Consider the following 21,314-nt stretch of genomic DNA (forward strand, 5'->3'; position numbering starts at 1 on the left):
CATGAATGATTTTGCGAACTCTCTATGGACCGTTATAAAGGAGAAAAAATTTGCGACACAAGCCTTTTCCTTTGTGAGACAAACGGTGAGACTTAATTAACACTTTTTGACCAACTGACAAGGTTTTTAAACGACCAGGACGTTTAGCTGATTTCTCTCTTCTAGCAGCCGCAGATGCAATATTTTGTAGAGCCAGGTTGACAACTTCAGAATACCGCAGTTTCCGTGAAGGCGGATAAGGAAAGATTTCAGAAATGCGATTTGTCGGTGCTTTATTTTTTAATATCAATATAGGCGGTAAAGAAGTTGAATCACTAGGGAGTTCATCCAGAATGTTTTGAAAAATATGAAGATACTGATCCCAAGTTCTGTGATTCTGATGACAATAAAGTCGACACAATTTATTGATTTCCTTCATCCATCTCTCTGAAGCGTTAGATTGAGGGTGAAAAAGTGAAATGAAAATTGGTTTAATCTTACGACGCCGTAGAGTATGAAGCCAAATTTTAGAGCGAAACTGTGATCCATTATCTGATATAACTTTATCAACATGACCCACTTCTTTAATAAAATGTTTGATGAAAGCATTAGATACTGAACGAGCTGTTGCTTTGCGTAAAGGTGTAAAACACACATATTTTGATGACAATTCCACTGCTACCAAAATGTACGCAAAACCATTAGTAGAACGAACCACTGGACCGAGCAAATCGACTGCAGCCATCTCCTTTAATTTCGCTGGAATGACAGGAAACAACGGTGCTCTGTGAGAAATAGTTGGCGGCTTAGCCTTTTGACACAATTTGCATTTGGCAAGAACAGATCGAATATGTTTTTCCATATTACTGAAGTAGCAATTTTCTCGTAATTTATGAAAGCATTTTCTGGGACCAAAGTGTGCATAACTGAAATGTGTATACCAAATCAATTTGTTAACCCATTCATCAGGAATGCAAACTATCCAAACAGAGTTGTCGACCGATTTTCGTTTAAAAAGAATATCATTGCGAACTAAATAATACTGTCTAATCGCTACGCTTTCCTTTCTCCTCCACTGCTCTTTAATGTCCTTCCAGATTGGATCCTTATTTTGCTCCTTAGCGATGCCCTGCAGCGAAGACGAAATAAAATTTTCAAACGCAACACCTTGAATATACATCAAACAATAATTGTTTTCTTTGCAGTCCTCCTCAGCACTCTCTTTCAAACCCATAGGTGCACGTGATAAAGCATCAGCAATAATATTTAAAGAACCCTGTATGTAAACAATACTAAAATTAAATTCCTGTAGATACAGCGCCCATCGTGACAATCTTGAATGTGTTAATTTTGTTGATATAAGAAATTCCAGAGGTCGATGATCGGTGTAAACCTTAGTATGTCTACCATACAAAAATATGCGAAATTTTGTGAAAGCCCAAACAACAGCCAAGGCTTCAAGTTCCGTAATCGAATAATTCTTTTCTGATTTAGAGAGAACACGACTTCCAAATGCAATCGTTTTCTGTACTACAACGCCGTTTTCTTCTATCTCTTGAAACAAGTGTGCACCTAGGCCTTTGTATGATGAGTCCGTCGCCAAACAAAAATCTTTAGATAAATCCGGATGTGAAAGAAGTGGAGCAGCAACTAAAGCATCACGAAGTTGTTCAAATTCTGATTGAGCTTCCTCATCCCAACACTAATTAGAATTCTTTCCAGATAGTTCACATAAACAAGGTGTGGCCAAATCGTCGAATCTAACAAAGCGTCTAAGAAAATTACAGACACCAAGGAAACTACGAACATCACATTTGTAGTAGGAACAGCATAATTACGAATAGCGTCTAGTTTCTCTGGATCAGGAAGAATACCTTCTGTAGAAATAATACGAAATTTCACCTGAGAACGACCAAATTCAGATTTTTCCTAGTTCACTGTAATGCCAACTCTTGCAGAAATACGTAATAATGAATCCGAAATTTTGTTATGCTCACTCCAACAACGTTTAGCAACAAGAATGTCGTCAACATATAAAGTAATATTGTTACTAAGATAAACAGATAAAACTTCGTTTAAACTACGAATGAATGCTGCAGAAGATACAGTAAGTCCAAACGGTAATTTCCGAAATTGATAAGTTACCAAAGGCTAAAAGGCAGTGTATTTTCTACAATCAGGGTGGAGTTATATTTTCCAAAAACTTGCGCGCATACCAATCGTGAATAAAACTTTAATTCCATGGAAATGTTGAAGAAGTTCATCTAAATTTTGTGGACGGTCAGTTTCAGGAGTGATGATATTATTTATCTGTCTGGAATCCAGAACCAAACGAATTGACCCATCCTTTTTAAGAACAACATGTAATGGGCTGGTATAAGGACTGACTGTTGGCTCAATAATACCTTGATCTAACATGTATTGAAGTTCACTCTTAACCTTGTCTCTATAAGCCAAAGGAATAGCGTGCGTTTTTCCTCGAAATGGTGTGTGTTCTTTTACTTTAAATAAATATTATAAGCCTTGTATAGTTCCTGTGTGATGACTAAATACTGTAGCATGTGAAGTCTTCTCTTGCAACGTCATCTGGCACTTCAGCTTTGTTAACCTTTTCATTAATTAATTCTTCGCTATTAATTATATCATCCATCCCTTCTCTGTATCTATTGTCGTTGTCATGAATGAACACATTGTCGCCATAATACTCAGCGAAAACATCAGAAGTAAGACACCTTAAACATTTTGTGTCTGATTCAGATTTCGTTAAACAGTCGAAAAATTTCAAACATCTCGGCATTCCGGCAACAGTCAAGTTCACACTTCCTTCCTTAAAGTTTAAAATTGCCTTATGTGTGTTAAGAAACTCCATACCTAATATAATTTGTGTACTGGGTAATGGAACAATAATAAAATTAGCAGAAAATTCATATCTTTGACAAATGAAATTTAAGTTGGTCTGTTGTTTGACTTCCACACTTTTTCCAGAAATAGCTCCTCGAATTGTAGTTTTAGAAACATGTAACACAGGACAAGCAATAGTTCTTACACATATACGAAAAACTGATTCACTAATAACATTCAATGGGCTCCCAGAATCTAAAACCGCAGTGAACTCATTCTTACCCACACATACTTCAATAACAGGATGTAAAAATGCGTCTACATTATTTTCCTTTTAGTCTAGCAAAATGTCTCTCATGTCTTCCAGGCGTACGTAGTGTAAAGTCGTAGTGTCATTACTTTCTGAACCGTCTATATTGCTGCCAGAAGCCGAAGTTACAATGAAAGGGTACAGTACCGCACGACATTGAAAATAGGTACAACATTCTTCGTTATTCTTGTCAGAACAACATATTTTTCGTAATAATAACTCAGTTTCACTTAATACACCGAAGCCGGATACCAGTGCAGGAACGGATGACAATTTATTTATTTAATTGATCACATGTGCACTCCCACAAAATAAATCCCTACATCCAATTTGGTGAGATCTGCGAAATGAATTAATGTATGGTCGTCTACTAACCACAGATAGTGAATGTGCAATATATGATCATCTTTGAGACGGTACTTGGGTCGACTTTCGTGAGACCAAAGAGATGAAATTTACCTCAGCTTTGAGCGCCTGAAATGTGGCTGACCAATACGGTAGCATGGTGCTCCCCCACCTTGGCGGAGGTGCGAGATCGGCCATGTTTCACCACTCGGCCGCTGGATCTTGTGTTGGCAAGACCTGTCTTACGTGTGCTCCGTAAAGAAAAGAGAGTGGAGACATGGTATGCATGTGAAATACTTAAGTGTAGTTCGGAATAATAATTTCTCTATTTCAGGAACTTTTGTGGGGAGAATTAAATGTCAGGCAGGTAATATTAAGGGGATCGTAGTAATCTTCGGAAGTGACCAACGGTCACAGTGAAACCACGTGTAGCAATAAGTTGAAATACTTCCGAGTGCTTAAGTTAAGCTGAATTACTAGCGTGCGTACTATAAGTTGGAAATATTTAAGAAATGGCGTGTGCAGGACTTGAAATTAGAGACGAGTACTTCCACGTGGTGAGTACTGTGTGAGTCTCAATCTGTGTATGAGACAAAGGATAAAGAGGAGTACTCGTCCATGGTATCAGTTGAGGACTCGCGTGTGTGATGAATACGTTCTTAATATTACTTTGCGTGATATGATTCCGTGTGACGCTAGATTCAAACTCTGAGAGAGAAGCAAGGTGAGTCGGCCGTCTATCCAGCAACGCCACTTGGCTTGCATTGCACAGGAAGACGTGCATATATCCTCCAGAGTTCATAGTAGGAAAGAAAATTTACGAAGTGGGGCAGTGTCGTGTGAAACTGGGATAAATACTAATTGGAGTGGGAAAGCTGAAAGTGATGTGATTATAACGTTGTGACTATTCATTGTATTGTATGTTGCCGGTGTGATGTATTTCATGAAATTTAAGTATGTGTGGTTGGCATGGGAGAGTGACAAGATAGTTTCAGAGGCAGTGAGTTATGCATGTTCCTTTTGGTACCGCTCGGTATGGAGGAAATTTTCGTGATGATATGGGTGTGAGAGTCGAAGTGTGAGATATAGCAAAAGATACACCATCCTATCCAGAAAGTGCACTGTAGCGTTAAATAATTACGAGAGCATAAGATAGAGAATCACCAATGTAAAGCCATGTCCACTGGGCGGAATTTCTCATGTGTTATTGTTGTAGGTTATAGAATTTGTCTGTTTAGGTTATAGAATTTATCGGAATAAATAAGATAGTGAAAAGAAAAAGATTGGTGGCCTTTTCCTTCGAATTGTATGTTGTCATCATATCCAGAATTTATAATGTGTGCGCCATTCATATTCAGTGCGGTGGCCACGTGTTGATCAAAGCCGTTAAATAAGAAAGAAAATGTGGTATTGCCAGTGCGTAGTGAACAGTCAGAGTTGTGCAAATTACTAATAGTCAGATGTGCGTTTCCGTTGCGTAATATTCAAACAGGAGAATAACTTGTAACTTAATTGTGAGTACTAGAGCTCATGTTACTCGATAAATAAGAATGACTCCACTCGCTTGGCAGACCACTCATCTTGCAGGCCTGACTGCTTGATGCCACAGTATGAGCAAGGCATGTGGGTGCCTCTCAACAAGTCATTGTCGATTGTTTGCGTCACGTCTTTGATTATTCGCGTCATTTCGCTGATCAATTTCTACGATTTGCACTTGTCTCTCTGAATTTCTGTCTCGCGGAGGATGCCAATTAGGTCCCTCCTGTCTGTTACATGTAAATTCTTGATTATGTCTGTTATTAAAATTTCTGTTTTCCTGGCTATCTGCATGACTACTTGTGTAATTTCGACTGTCACTTCTGAAATTACTGTTAGATCTATTACCCTGGTAATTTCTGTAGTAAGAATTCCTATTATTGTATGACGACACCGATTACCGTTTCCGTATGATTGATCATTCCGGTAGGATTTCCGTTATTATGTCTGTGTAATTTCTGTTAGAACGTCTGTTACTGCCATAAGGCTGGTATCTATCGTCCTGTCTGTTTCGTCTGTCATTCTCAAAATTGGCGCTATAACGTCCGTTCCGATCATTATCCCCTTTCTCTGAAAATCTACTGTGATTACCGTTACTGGAAAAATTACAAGAAGTCCCGTCGTCGTTGTCATACTCAAGTTCTTGTAGCAAAGTCTTAAAAGTCTCAATGTCGTCTTTACATCTTCCGGCTAAAGCAATTTGTCTTATCGATTGTGGCAGCTTAGTTAAACAAATACGAATTAATTCAGTCGGGCTATAAGGGTTGGAAAGGAATTGATTCATTCGAATCATATCTTCAAAATATTCTGCCAGCGTGCGGAACTCAGACTGTTTAAAATTACGCTGCATAATAAGACTATGTTTAACTCTTGCGTGTTTTCGGACCAATATACCGATAGAAATGCATGATAAAAATCATTTAAATTATTACAATCTATAATAAGTGCGTGCATGCGCGTCGCCGTTTAGTTTTCTAAATATCCACACATAAATTCCAGTTTGTGACTTAGTGGCCAATTTGGTGGAATTGCGTACATAAATTGATCTAACATACATGGATGTATGTCATTCTTAGAACTGTGAAAGATCTTAAATTTCCGAAGAGTTAAAAAGTGTTTATAGTCAAAGTTTTCGCCTCGTAGCGACAAAGACCTACCGCGTCTGTCCCAGTCCGAATGTCGATTATTATCAAGTTCGCGCGCATGGCGCTCTCTTGTTGCATCTCGTAAATGAAATAAATTATTTTCTTCAAAACCCGCTGCTATCGGTGATTCCAGATTTCTTCTACTGTCTTTTCCTACGACTTCGCTTTCAATTTGTTTGACTTGCTTTCGTAACGCCTCAAATTCCCTTTTAACGCGTTCATTAAATTTTCCCTGATTTTCAACATGTTTATTTATGTTCTGGTACTCTTCGGTTTCTGCAAATGGCAATGGAGCTGTATCATCTGAATCTCTGTCCCCATTTAAACTAAGACTTGTCAATTTATCTGAAATCTCCTCAACTCTTTCCGATAAGTCACCTATTTGTTCTTTCTGTTTATTTACGTCTTCCGTAAGTGTCGCGACTCGGGTTTCAGTAATGACACATTTAGTAGTTAACTATTCATATTGTTGTGTTACGTTATTTATTCTTTCATTTGGTACAGATTCCTCGATTCTTTCAAATATTTCTTCCTTATCGTGTGCACATTGTAAATTTAAGTCTGAAAATTTTTGTACTATCACGCGATCTTCTTTCTTCCTGTTCTCAATCCTGTTCCTTTTGTCTGATTTCTGTTGAAATTAATCTATTATTGTGAGCATTCAAAATCGGTTGTACTTCTCCTCTGATTTCTTTCTTTAATTCATCTTTCATGTTTTTAAAACATGCCCCTATTCGTGAGTCTAACCGTGTTTCCATTGTTTCCATCTCGGTTTTAATTGTTCCTATTTGTGATCCCACTGTTTTTAATTCAGATCTTAACTGTGTTTCCATTGTTCCCATACCAGTTTCTCACCGTGTTGCCAAATTTGATATAGCACCCATCAACTACTCCATATTAACTGGTTCAAAATTCTTTTCGCCCCTAACATTTCCCGTAAAACTAACTTCCTTCGGCATAGCCGTATAGCTATCTGTGTTCGATACTATTTCGGAATCTTCTATCGTTAATCTCGTATTCTGTGAATTTTTTGATCGAGAAAAATTGTGAACTGTTCCGGACTATTTTCCGGGCTTATTAAATTGTTTTCTACTTCATTATTCATCCTACTGTTCTCCTGTGTTGGCGAGTTCGCCATGTTAACAATTTCGTCATTCTGATCATCCATCATTTTTGCCTTTTTCATCGATCGCGTAGTCATTTACAAAACATACAAAACTCGTCACTATACGAAAATTACATACAATATACACTTTATCACCAACAATACCATTCACACGAAATGCTTCCCGACAAACACGCCTAACGAATACTTAAAACCTTCACAATTGCACAAAATTGTCAAACCCGTGAACGACTCATCAAGAATTAAATTCCACAAAAATACCATCAGAAGAATGGCAAGACAACTACAAATGTTCAATTACAAAATCTATACGTGCAATATAGACTACAATTACTAAACTACAAATCACTACAACAATACTACTGTCTGCTATTTTTACTATCAAAAGAATTCCAAGGGACGATTCGAAGCAGCGGTCGCCATGTGCATGGGGACTTAATTAAATAAAAGGCAATAATTTTTAGTAGCTGTATGTCCGGTTACGATGTCTCGTATCATAAATTAGCAAGCATTTCAGATTCGGTTGATGTGCTTTCTCATTTAGGACAGTTGAAGACAGTGATCAGATCGACACGAATGGAAATAAATAGAACAGTTAAATGTTGGCCCTCAGTAGTATTAGTATGCAATCTGACTGCATAGAATAACAACAAAGAATGAAAGGAAATTTACGTTAACACAATTGATTAATTAAGTCCCCAGCAACTATAAAAGCTACGAAACAACAAGGCACAAGTGTAACTGTTCTGTGTGTCGAAGTGTGATTCAACGTACACATCTGGCACGGTTCTTCCTCAATACGACAAGATATTTTAAACACCATTTACAATGAAGTAACTAAAAAACCAGAAATACTATAATTGCACATAGAAACCAGAATTACAGTCTAATACATGAACACAAGCCAGATCTTTGTTGACTGTGACCAAGAGGCATTGTTATTTAGGAAATTTGAAATAAAAATTTTTTTGTTACCTTCATATATATTGACGAAAAATACATTGTGATCATTACAACATCCCCAATCGAAAAGCATCTGCTGTCTCACCCAACAGAACAACTGCACACGACATACCCTCAACTAGTACTGCTATCGACATCCTCTCAACAAGCACTTGTAATCTCCCCACGGAAAATTACCCTCTACCAAGCAATAATTAATAATTATCAATCAAATCATCCACATTTATTCACTTTTGGAAAGTATCTGATCGGATCTTCTAGTAATATATGCGCCGACAGCTCGTCGACGCCAAGGTATTTTTCTAGTACGTTTATTCTTTGGAAGAATAGAGATACATATATGTATTCTCCATGGTTGTTAGGGACGAATTACGAGGACAGCTTCGGAAGTATCGGTTGGAAGATTGTCGGGTTGCTAAAAGAGACATATTTGCTCTTCTTCTCGCTAAAGCGAGCTATTAACGTTTGTGCCACTAGCGGGTTATTTGGAGAGAGAGAGAAAAACTGTAAACGCAAATTAAGTAAGACTTGGAATCAACAGAAAACGGAACATGTACTGGAGATGGATTGAATATACAATTTTTCCTCAGAAATAAGGTTTGTGACCCTTTTATTCTAGAGTGAATGACGAATGAGTTCTCTGTCTGAATCATTGATGATTGTCTTGGCCCTGTAATTAGTGGGGAAGTTTCAGTTGTGACGAAGAGAACCTGCAATCACCGCTATTTTATAAAATCGTCCAAAAAGGCTTCGGACACATCTGAAATTCTAAATCTGTCGTAAAATGAACGAATTGTTCAAACGATCGATTTTCCCAACTGAATGCAGCGCTAAACAATAATAATAGATATAAAGATCTTTTACAGCAAGCCAGCCGCTGAATATTAAGACGAAGGGCTCCACCAGAGATTCTATTGGGCTTTCACGTAATTAAATAATATATTTAAAACTGTATATAGATAAACGACAGTGTGTGTGAGAGAGAGAGAGAGAGAATGAAATTAGAGAAAATACGCAGAATCCTCCATTAGTATAATTGTTTGTCTGTCTTATCACGGATCAGCCCAAAGATAAAACAGGAGGCCCTTACTTTACTGTACAGGTTTATGTGTGAGAGACATTAAACCAAGTTAGCGGCAAGCTGCATTCACATACTTTCATCATTTAACAGTATAAATCCACATTATACACTGCCCACGGCAACTTCTGAACTACCACTGCCCAGTGGAGGCGGCGGAATCATACTCTTTGGCGCAATCTCTGGCGCTGTGACTCAGTGTAGCCTTCTTTCAATTGTTTTAAGTATGTGAGTATAAATTTCAACAACGAAGGAAAAAATTTAAACCATGGAATTTGAAACTATGTCTGAGTACTATCATCAGTAAGACAAAAACAGTGTAACATACACATATAAAAAATAAAAATATCGTAAATTAGCAAGCATTTCAGATTCGGTTGATGTGCTTTTTCATTTAGGACAGTTGAAGACAGTAATCGGATCGACACGAATGGAAATAAATAGAACAGTTAAATGTCATCGTGTGCGTTTGGTAAACCACATACAGTTTCAAGCATATTTGTTCAATGCGTCTGAAATGGAAAGTTAACGTGCAGCTTATGTCCGATACCGTTTCTGAAGGAAGAAAATAAAGTGGATTAAAGTTTAACGTCCCGTCGGCAACGACAGATGGAAAAAAAGCTCGCATTTGGGAAGGCTGTGGAAGCAAATAGGCCGTGCCCATTTCAAAGAAAATCATTTTTGACTTATCGCAGTGAGACGTAGAGTTTTAATGAGGAAAACCATTCAAAACTTGGAAGCTTCTTAGATGCCAATCTAGAGATGCATGATGGAAAAGAAGGGTCTCCCACCAGATTGGATGAATGTCAAATGTGGGTGGGTGGGTAATATAGCCATATGATAAATGTGTCATCAGAAGGTTCTTTGCTGCATTCGAAGAGATCAGAAAATGATAAGGTGTCTACCAAATGGAATGTGGGTGGATGACGTTAAAAAGCACAAAGATGCAAGTTGGATGCTTATACCTTATGTCTGTAATGCATTGACAATCATATAAGAGGTCTTTATGCAGCAGTGAACGTTAAATAATAATAGATGGCTTGTTTCGTTTTGAGCATTCTACTTCCTCTCCATCTACACTGCTGACCATTCAGATTGAAACAGAAGGAAGGATATTAATAATGAACATTTACTTATTGTGCATGTAAAATGCGACAGAAAGAATACGTGATTAAAGTTTTAAATGTTACGAAATTTAGTAGCAAGAGATGCCACCTCTGGTAGCAACAAGGCTCTCACCCACCTGGACGTCCAGTCAAACTGAACTGGGATTACAGATATGTGTCGGTCATTGCATGCTGCTTCATCAGTCGTAGTAGCTGGTGAACGATGGTGTGCCACTCTCTCCATAACCTATGACTAAATGTTTTCAGTATATGAGAGACTTGGATGATGCGCTGGGGATGGTAGCAGTTGAACTTCCATTCTATCGAGGTAGGTTACGACAGCACGGGTTGTTGTGTTTTATTTTATTGAAAAAAAAAAGACCTGCCGTCTGCGAAGATGGAACAAGTAGGCTTAACGTCTCTGCAATGTGTAGCCCGCTGTCCAAATTATTTGCGGCACGAAACAGAGGTGATCTTGTGTATCCATTAGCAGCCATAAGGCATGTGCTATATACTTCCTTCAGAAGAATGGGTACTACAACAAGAAGCTAAGACAGCGCCCATAGATGTCGTCTCCAGGGATATAGGTACAGGCAGGATTTCCCCATTACGTCGAAAGCTGGAGCTTTATTCCAATCCTAGAGAGCCTCGGCATTAGCGACGATTTAAGAAGCGGAAAATAAGCTGAAGACGTGAATTGAAGTTTGCGTTAGTGATGGCAATGGCTTAGGGTAGTGTGTGCAGCTATGTTACCTATGCTGCTGCAGTGGTATAATGGCAAGCTCACGTGCGTAGGAAACAAGGAGACCTGGTTTCAAGTCGTGGATGTGGCACAAATTTTAATTCATTTCTTCAGACTCCATCATTATCACACATTAGCAATGGAACAACATGAAGCCGGCGTACAACTGGCATGCTCGGATATGCCAATAATCAGCATTTCAGCACAATCACATAAAGTTAGTAAGAGTAGCGTCATCTGCAGTCTGTATCTACATCTACATCCATACTCCGCAAGCCCCCTGACGGTGTGTGGCGGAGGGTTCCTTGAGTACCTCTATCGGTTCTCCCTTCTATTCCAGTCTCGTGTTGTTCGTGGAAAGAAAGATTGTCGGTAAGCCTCTGTGTGGGCTCTAATCTCTCTGATTTTATCCTCATGGTCTCTTCGCGAGATATACGTAGGAGGGAGCAATCTATTGCTTGACTCCTCGGTGAAGGTGTGTTCCCGAAACTTCAACAACAGCCCGTACCGAGCTACTGAGCGTCTCTCTTGCAGAGTCTTCCACTGCAGTTTATCTATCGTCTCCGTAACGCTTTGGCAATTACTGAATGATCCTGTAATGAAGCGCGCTGCTCTCCGTTGCATCTTCTCTATCTCTTCTATCTGGTACGGATCCCACACTGGTGAACAGTATTCAAGCAGTGGGCGAACAAATGTACTGTAACCTACGACCTTTGTTTTGGGACTGCATTTCCTTAGGATTCTTCCAGAGAATCTCAGTCTGGCATCTGCTTTACCAAGGATTAATTTTATATGGTAATTCCATTTTAGATCACTCCTGATGCCTACGCCCAGATAATTTATGGAACTAACTGCTTCCAGTTGCTGACCTGCTATATTGTAGCTAAATGATAAAGGATCTTTCTTTCTTTGTATTCGCAGCACATTACACTTGTCTACATTGAGATTCAATTGCAATTCCCTGCACCATGCGTCAATTCGTTGCAGATCCTCCTGTATTTCAGTACAATTTTCCATTGTTACAACCTCTCCATATACTACAGCATCACCCGCAAAAAGCCTCAGTGAACTTTCGAAGTTATCCACAAGGTCATTTATATATATTGTGAATAGCAACGGTCCTACCACACTCCCCTGCGGCACAACTGAAATCACTCTTACTTCAGAAGACTTCTCTCCATTGAGAATGACATGCTGCGTTCTGTTATCTAGGAACTCTTCAATCCAATCACACAATTAGTCTTATAGTCCATATGCTCTTACTTTGTTCATTACACGACTGTGGGGAACTGTATCAAACGCCTTGCGGAAGTCAAGAAACACGGCATCTACCTGGGAACCGGTGTCTATTGCCCTCTGAGTCTCGTGGACGAATAGCGCGAGCTGGGTTTCACACGATCGTCTTTTTCGAAACCCATGCTGATTCCTACAGAGCAGAGTTCTAGTCTCCAGAAAAGTCATTATATTAGAACATAATACGTGTTCCAAAATTCTACAACTGATCGACGTTAGAGATATAGGTCTATAGTTCTGCACAACTGTTCGACATCCCTTCTTGAAAACGGGGATGACTAATCCTTTGGAACGCTACGCTCTTCTAGAGACCTACGGTACACCGCTGCAAGATGGGAGGCATGTTCCTTCGCGTACTCTGTGTAAAACCGAACTGGTATCCCACCAGGTCCAGCGGCCTTTCCTCTTTTGAGCTATTTTAATTGTTTTTGTATCCCTCTGTCATCTATTTCGATAGCTACCATTTTGTCATCTGTGCGACAATCTAGAGAAGGAATTACAGTGCAGTCTTCATCTGTGAAACAGCTTTGGAAAAAGACATTTAGTATTTCGGCCCTTAGTCTGTCATCCTCTGTTTCAGTACCATTCTGGTCACAGAGTGTCTGGACATTTTGTTTTGATCCACCTTCCGCTTTGACATAAGATCAAAATTTCTTAGGATTTTCTGCCAAGTCAGTACATAGAACTTTACTTACGAATTCATTGAACGCCGCTCGCATAGCCCTCCTCACACTACATTTCGCTTCGTGTAATTTTTGTTTGTCTGCAATGCTTTGGCTATGTTTATGTTTGCTGTGAAGTTCCCTTTGCTTCTGTAGCAGTTTTCTAACTCGGTTGTTGTACAACGGTGGCTCTTTCCCATCTCTTATGATCTTGCTTGGCACATACTCATCTAATGCATATTGTACGATGGTTTTGAACTTTGTCCACTGATCCTCAACACTATCTGTACTTGAGATAAAACTTTTGTGTTGAGCCGTCAGGTACTCTGAAATCAGCTTTTTGTCACTTTTGCGAAACAGAAAAACCTTCCTATCTTTTTAAATATTTCTATTTACGGCTGAAATCATCGATGCAGTAACCGCTTGACGATCGCTGATTCTCTGATCTGCGTTAACTGTTTCAAATGGTTCGGGTCTGTATATAAGGAAAGATTGCGCAATGAGTTTCTCATTGAGAAATCGCATTCGAATATTGTTTCTTGGTGAGAAGATCGTGTTATGTCTAGCATAAGAGAGAGAAACATCTAACAACATGTGTGGGAATTGACAGTGGCAGTAATATGACCTATGGAGACGTGATGATCGTTCCATGGTCTTGCTGCTTACTCAGGTCAGAATCCCACGACTGTCACGCAAATATCTGTAGGGGGACTAGGAATCTGTATGGAGCTAGGAGAAATTATTTTTTGCTCTTAAGTCCATTTTTTAAAAAGTGTTATACTAAAAAGCTTTTATTTAAATAATTACTTTGTGCTTTTTAGTCTTCTGTGCGTCAAATTTTTAAATCGACGTCAAAAATTTTGATCAGATTACAACAGAGACATGTAAATTTCAGGATTATTTCAGTTTCTCTTCACCTGAGTCAATCGATACATTGCTTCCTCCAGCGATTATCTCACGAAAAGGCCTCGAAGATAAAAATTAGGCGGAATGTAACCCACACTGGGACTTGACAACAACTGTTCTTACGAAGCCTTTGCACGTGGAACAGGAATAGGTGTGAATAGTAGTAGTACAGGAAGTACCCTCCGCCACACGTCAGACACGAAAATGGGTTAATATTTCATTCTCACTAGCAGCTGACGTATGTTGAAAGTTTTGAGTCTCTAACTCACCAGGAAATGATAGTGGTAAACAAAGTATTCTCCCCCACACACTACACAAGATATGGAGTTAATATTGCATTGTTATACAGTGCCGAGTTTCAGACCTCTGCTCATCGGGAAGTTAGTTTAAAATCTATGGCAAAATTTGTACCGATCAAACAGACAAGAAAAGGAACTAAAAAAAACAAAAAGTGAAAAGTAGTGAGCAAATTTTCAGCATCTTGCGCAACATGCAAGGACGTAACCAGAGGGGTGGAGGGAGGAGCCACGGGATACAGACTCCCCTGTCACCTAACGGAAGTTACGCACGACCTAGTTGCTGAGTAATGAAATTGGAAGATATAAGGGGCGATCAAAACGTTTCCGTTTGAGAGAGTTGCTGCAGCATGTATGCATCGTAGCGCGACTCGATGCTGGTATACACCCACTGACACGTCGGCAACGGAGTAGTCTGACATTCGTGTCATTTCGACGTGCGTGCGATGAATGGCGACGTTATTACAAAAAGCGTCCAAACTCGACAAACTTGCTATTATTCTTTTCTTGGCTGCTGAAGGACATATACTGGTATATATTCATTGGAGAATGAAGAATGTATATGGGGCAGCATGGCTGTCTAAAAACACCGTTGTGTAATGGTGCACCACGGGGTGCTGCTGCTTCATGATAACGCACGTCCCCTTATAGTGAACGTCATCACACAGAACTTACACCAACTGAAATGGAAGACAGTCGAGCACCCCCCACCTCCTCCCACCCCCATAATACTGATCTCTACTCAATCGATCATCACTCCTTCGATCCTGTCCTGTCCTGTCGGACGAGGATGTACAGAAGGCAGTTACCGACTTCTTCACGCAGCAGGACATGGTGTTTCATCAGAAGTCTGTTTTCGACCTGATGCGTCGCTGGAATGACTTTCTCAATGCCTAAGTCGATTTTGACTGAGTGGCATATCGATTGTAGAGCGTACGACCTTCGAACGGAGACTTTTTGATCGCCCCTTATTCACTGAAGAGCCAAAGAAACTGGTACACCTGCCTAATATCGTGAAGAGCCCCAGCGAGCACGCAGAAGTGCCGCAACTTGGCGTGGCATGGATTCAATCAATGTCTGCGGTAGTGGTGGAGTGAATTGACACCATGAATCCTGCGGGAGTGTCCATAAATCCTTAAGAGTACGAGGGGGTGGAGATCTCTTCCGAACTTACACGTTATAAGGCATCCTAGATATGCTCAATAATGTTCATGTCTGGGGAGTTTGGTGGCCAGTGAAAGTGTTTAAACTCAGAAGAGTGTGCCTGGAGCCACTCTGTTCTGGACGTGTGGGGCGTGGCATTGTCCTGCTGAAATTGCCCAAGTCCGTGGGAATGCACAATGAACATGTCAGAGTCGTATCTAGACTATCAGGGGTCCCATATCACCCCACCTGTACATGCCCGACTCCATTACAGAGCCTCCACCAGCTTGAACAGTCCCCTGCTGACATGTAGGGTCCATGGATTCATGAAGTTGTCTCCATACCAGTACATGTACATCCGCTCGATGCACTTTGAAGCGAGACCAAGCAACATGTTTCCATTCATCAAAAGTCCAATGTCGGTGCTGACGGGGCCAGGCGAGGCTTAAAGCTTTGTGTCGTGCAGTCATCAAGGGTACACGAATGGGCCATCGGCTCCGAAATCCCCTATCGATTATGTTTCGTTGAATGGTTCGCACGCTGACGCTTGCTGATGACCCAGGATTGAAATCTGCTGCAATATGGGGAAGGATTCCACTTCTGTCACGAACGATTCTCTTCAGTCGTCGTTGGCCCCATTCGTGCAGGATCTTTTTCCGGTCGCAGCGATGTCGGATTTTTTATGTTTTAGTGGGTTCCTGATATTCACGGTGCACTCGTGAAATTGTCCAACGGGAAAATCCCCACTTCATCGCTACCTCGGAGATGCTGTGTCCCATCGCTCGTGCGCCGACTATAACACCATGCTGAAACTCACTTAAATCTTGATAACCTGCCATTGTAGCAGCAGTAACCGATTTAACAATCGCGCCAGACGTTTGTTGTTGTATATGGACATTGCCGACCGCAGCGGCACATTCTGCCTGTTTACGTATCTTTGTATTTGAATATGCATGCCTACACCAGTTTGTTTGGCGTTTCAATTTAATTTGAACTTTTAATCGTACGACGAAAAAAGATACGGACTATCTGTAGGCAACAAGGCCATCGATAGACTTCATAGGTTTAAACTACTGATATATTATAGCACTACCGGCTTTCGTCTATCTCTATTTCACCCAGTACCAACTATTGTACGCTGTTGGTCTTATCTGAGTTCAGTTTTTGTTTTGTTAATCGATTCAGTTCTTACTTGCAGCTTAATTTAATGTAAGTGCTACCGATTATTATTTTTCAGCCGTGTGCTGTGCTGATAGTTTGTAATACAAACAAGTTTTTAACATGAAAGAAGAAAAACCGATTTTGATTCGTGCACCAGCATTATGATAATTTAAAAATATGTACGCATTACTGTAATAGCATAAATATCTATGTGTAGCAGCTGAATGTCAGCAACGGAGTCGTTATTTGGAGAGTGGTACAACTTAGGGGTTGAATTATTTCAGTGTTTCACAACGCAGAGGAGCGGTAAAGGTTGATGCAAATAATATTAAATCACATCAGCGCATAAAAATACACTTGGCTTTGCCAGTGCTCTCAAAAATCTCGTTCATCGACAAAAATATAACCCATACGGCGATGTTTCAATTTCTTTAAAGAAATTGTTCAAAATTCTGTTATTAGCCGAAATGTACTCATCCGGGTGGTACTCAATTATGGAAACCGTTTACGACAGGGAACGTAGGGGAGGTGTTTGTGAAGGGCAGAAGGGGTATGCGATGACACCACATTCTATAGTTCGAGCGTTTCTAACAGATTTTTTCAGCGGGTTGCTTGAATTCTCCGACCTGGTTGCGCCCTGCAGCACACCTCTCCATTCGTTCAAAATCTATTTACTCACTTTTAGTACGATAATAACTGAAGCCACGAATTCCCTGCACAATTAAATCTTAAAATGCATGCATTCATACACTGTCAAATGACGAAACATACACAATCTGGGGAATAACATGACTTATCATAATTGCTGTGATGCTTTTTATTTTATTCGAAGATAATGTGCAACAACCGCACATTGTCCACCGCCGCGCCTTGAGGTTCTGAGCTAACAATCCCTTGATTCACGCGGCGAGGTGTTTCGATTCCATCGGCCGGCAACCGTGAATATCGTTTTGTGTGGTTGCCCATTTTCAGTTTAGGCAAATGCCCCACTTGTGGAACGGCAACATATAACGCATTCAAGTGTTACTACGAGAAGGATGTTCTATTATGAAATATTTTATTCGTTATATCCTTGGAACACCGAGACCAACCATCACAACTTTAACGTATTTGTATACAAAAGTCATGTAAATGATAACGTATGTAGTACATCGTAGATGAGTTTATTAGCATCAAGGACTGTATAACCATATTATGCTGGGTAAATACAAACTCATTTATGAGGTAGCATACACTAGAAGTCGAGTTCAAATTAATGCGTGATCCCAAAACTGTAGCTCATAGTATCTGTGTTTTACTTTTTGTTCTATAAATAAATCTGGTTGCTGTAGTTGACTGTTGAAATAGCAGTTTTAAAAAACTTCCTGGCAGATTAAAACTGTGTGCCCGACCGAGACTCGAACTCGGGACCTTTTTGCCTTTCGCGGGCAAGTGCTCTACCATCTGACCTACCGAAGCACGACTCACGCCCGATCTCACAGCTTTACTTCTGCCAGTATCTCGTCTCCAACCTTCCAAACTTTACAGAAGCTCTCCTGTGAACCATGCAGAACTAGCACTCCTGAAAGAAAGGATATTCGGGAGACATGGCTTAGCCACAGCCTGGGGGATGTTTCCAGAATGAGATTTTCACTCTGCAGTGGAGTGTACGCTGATATGAAACTTCCTGGCAGATTAAAACTGTGTGCCCGACCGAGACTCGAACTCGGGACCTTTTTGCCTTTCGCGGGCAAGTGCTCTACCATCTGAGTTTTAATCTGCCAGGAAGTTTCATATCAGCGTACACTCCGCTGCAGAGTGAAAATCTCATTCTGGAAACATCCCCCAGGCTGCGGCTAAGCCATATCTCCGCAATATCCTTTCTTTCAGGAGTGCTAGTTCTGCAAGGTTCGCAGGAGAGCTTCTGTAAAGTTTGGAAGGTTGGAGACGAGATACTGGCAGAAGTAAAGCTGTGAGACCGGGCGTGAGTCGTGCTTCGCTAGCTCAGATGGTAGAGCACTTGCCCGCGAAAGGCAAAAAGGTCCCGAGTTCGAGTCTCGGTCGGGCACACAGTTTTAATCTGCCAGGAAGTTTCATATCAGCGTACACTCCGCTGCAGAGTGAAAATCTCATTCTAGTTTTAAAAAAGTTTATCATCACACAAGGAAACTGAAGAATTTTAGCGAAATAAAAGATACTTTAATAAAATTTGAGGCTAAATTGAGGAACTAGAGATGCTCTGATGTGCTGAAGAAATTCTGACTCGGTTTCAGATAAGTCGTAAATTCAAACACAAGATACCTGAGATCACGTGACAAATCACTTTTTGGGCAACACCTTACTGGCAGCAAACATTCAGAAGGCGACGTCATGAACATTCTTCAGGTTATGCACACGAGCCCTAAAGGTTTACTTTTAAATATGTTGGAAGAATTAGAAATTTTGGTTCACTACAGGAAAGGTCCGCTAGCTCTGTTAAATGAACAGTTAGATTTTCGTGAGAAAGCCTATTTTTGGACTATTTGAAGACGTCTGTTGAAATAGAGGATCCTTGGTCTTCCAACTATCCGTGGTTCTATTTGCTTTTTAAGCTTCTATGTTACAGCCAGTTTATCGATTTTTAGCATCAAATAGACAACAAATCTTACAAATGTACCTCATTATTCAAATAGTTGTGACTGTTTCTTGATATAAAACGCGGAACAGTCGCAGAAATATTAATTTATAATACCAGTAACGTCGACGATTTTATAAATGACATGTATTCGGTTTTTAACATAATTTTTTACGTTTTTACTGCTCTTCTTAAGACATATTTTTATTCTAAGCTCCAAATGTTTCTAAATTATTTGTAACAAATTGTTTCCTCTTGTGAAAAGTGATGTATTGCTGATTATCCACACTAACATAACGTGGTTAAATTGGCGCCACTTTGTGAACAACGCATCTTTTATCTTTGCTGAGTGATAGGGACCTCCAGTGTTATACAAGCGTCAGCTGTATCTTTGACAACTGACGGACGTATTAAACTGGATGCCTCCATGGAAGCGGCATCCTAATACGTTATCACGGGCACCAAGAGATGGCGCACATATACAACGATACATTTAGTTTTTTCTAGTGTTTTTTAAGACTTTAAATAACTGAATGCTAATGCAAATAAGTCAATATGTACAAGTTTCGTATTACTATGCCTTACATTTGGCTTTATTACGAACAAATAGGAGCAGCTATAGAATAAGCGATCTTATAGCGCTACTTATTTCCTCCAGAGGACGCTCTCGACCTCAGGTAACGAATTACACTAAATATTAATGGATTTTGTGAGGCTGGCTATAACATAGATTATGAACCATGACTGAACATAAACTCGTTTCTTGATTAATTAAATTTAAAAGGTAAATATTTAAAAATGAAGACTTGAAACGATATCTAAGTCGTTCCCCATTGGCTCACGGCGATGCGTTAGGCTCTGGAGCGCCCTCTCTCTAACCTATATAACTCGTTACTGTTTAGCCATCAGCATCAGTTACAGTGACAGAGACATCCACAGCGGGTCAGGCGCCATCGGCGTCATCCAGGCGGATTGTTTTAGGGTATACTTGTACATTATTACCTTCTCTATGTAATATACTGTATCATTTTAACTTTTGTTATTACAGTGTAAACCCTGATGATGGCCCGTAATTAAAAGGCTAAAACCGGTCAGAAGTTAACATCGGCTGCGATGAAGACTGTTTTTAAATAATTTTATGGCAACATGAAAGTTGCTCACAACGAAGATGCCACTAATTCCAGTTCTGAAGATAGTGGTCATGATAATGTTTACTTGAGAAACGTAATTCTCTCTTCCTCATACCGATAAGGCCTTGATGATACAAGGTGTAAAACCAAACTGGGGTAGGAGGGATCATATAAAATTGTGAGTCCTGTAATCGGAGATCAAAGCGAATGTTATCCCTCCAAACATTTTCGTAGACCGGTTAACTAACAAAAGGATATATGTAACAACTGTCGTCTGCGAAGAAAAAACCTCTTGCACAGTCATCTGCACCAGGTTCATCGTATCAGTGGATGAGTGGTAACTCTAGAATCAAAGTTTATGCCAAACGAGTTTTACATTGCTGTTACTGTTTACGATGCACAATATCTGATCTAAAATAACCGGACAGCCATTAGGGGACAATAAAGTGAGTTGTTGTCCACCCTTCGAATTCATGACGGCTTGAACGTTGCTCGCGCGACTGCTACGGTCGCAGGTTCGAATCCTGCCTTGGGCATGGATGTGTGTGCTGTCCTTAGGTTAGTTAGGTTTAAGTAGTTCTAAGTTCTAGGGGACTGATGACCACAGATGTTAAGTCCCATAGTGCTCAGAGCCATTTGAACCATTTTGAACGTTGCTGAGGACACTCGGTCAAGTGTCCGACAGCTGTACCCCCAACACAACATTAATAATCAGCTGGAATTAAGACATTATAATACACACTCTAGCTCTAATTGCCTTTCAAGGATATAACGTTATAGTTTTTCGACTACTTGGTCATTGCTCCTGGGCTTGTAGTTATACGCTCTTGCGTTAGTTTATTTGATTTTACCTATCTCTTATGCTGAAGTGTTCTGTAGTTGTATAGTTGTACAACGGATGCCTCAGCCGTTCCCACGGTATCCGGATACGCGCGAAAATATTAGTAACTTCCCCCGAT

Source organism: Schistocerca nitens, chromosome 4 (assembly GCF_023898315.1).
Source record: "Schistocerca nitens isolate TAMUIC-IGC-003100 chromosome 4, iqSchNite1.1, whole genome shotgun sequence".
Taxonomy (NCBI): domain Eukaryota; kingdom Metazoa; phylum Arthropoda; class Insecta; order Orthoptera; family Acrididae; genus Schistocerca; species Schistocerca nitens.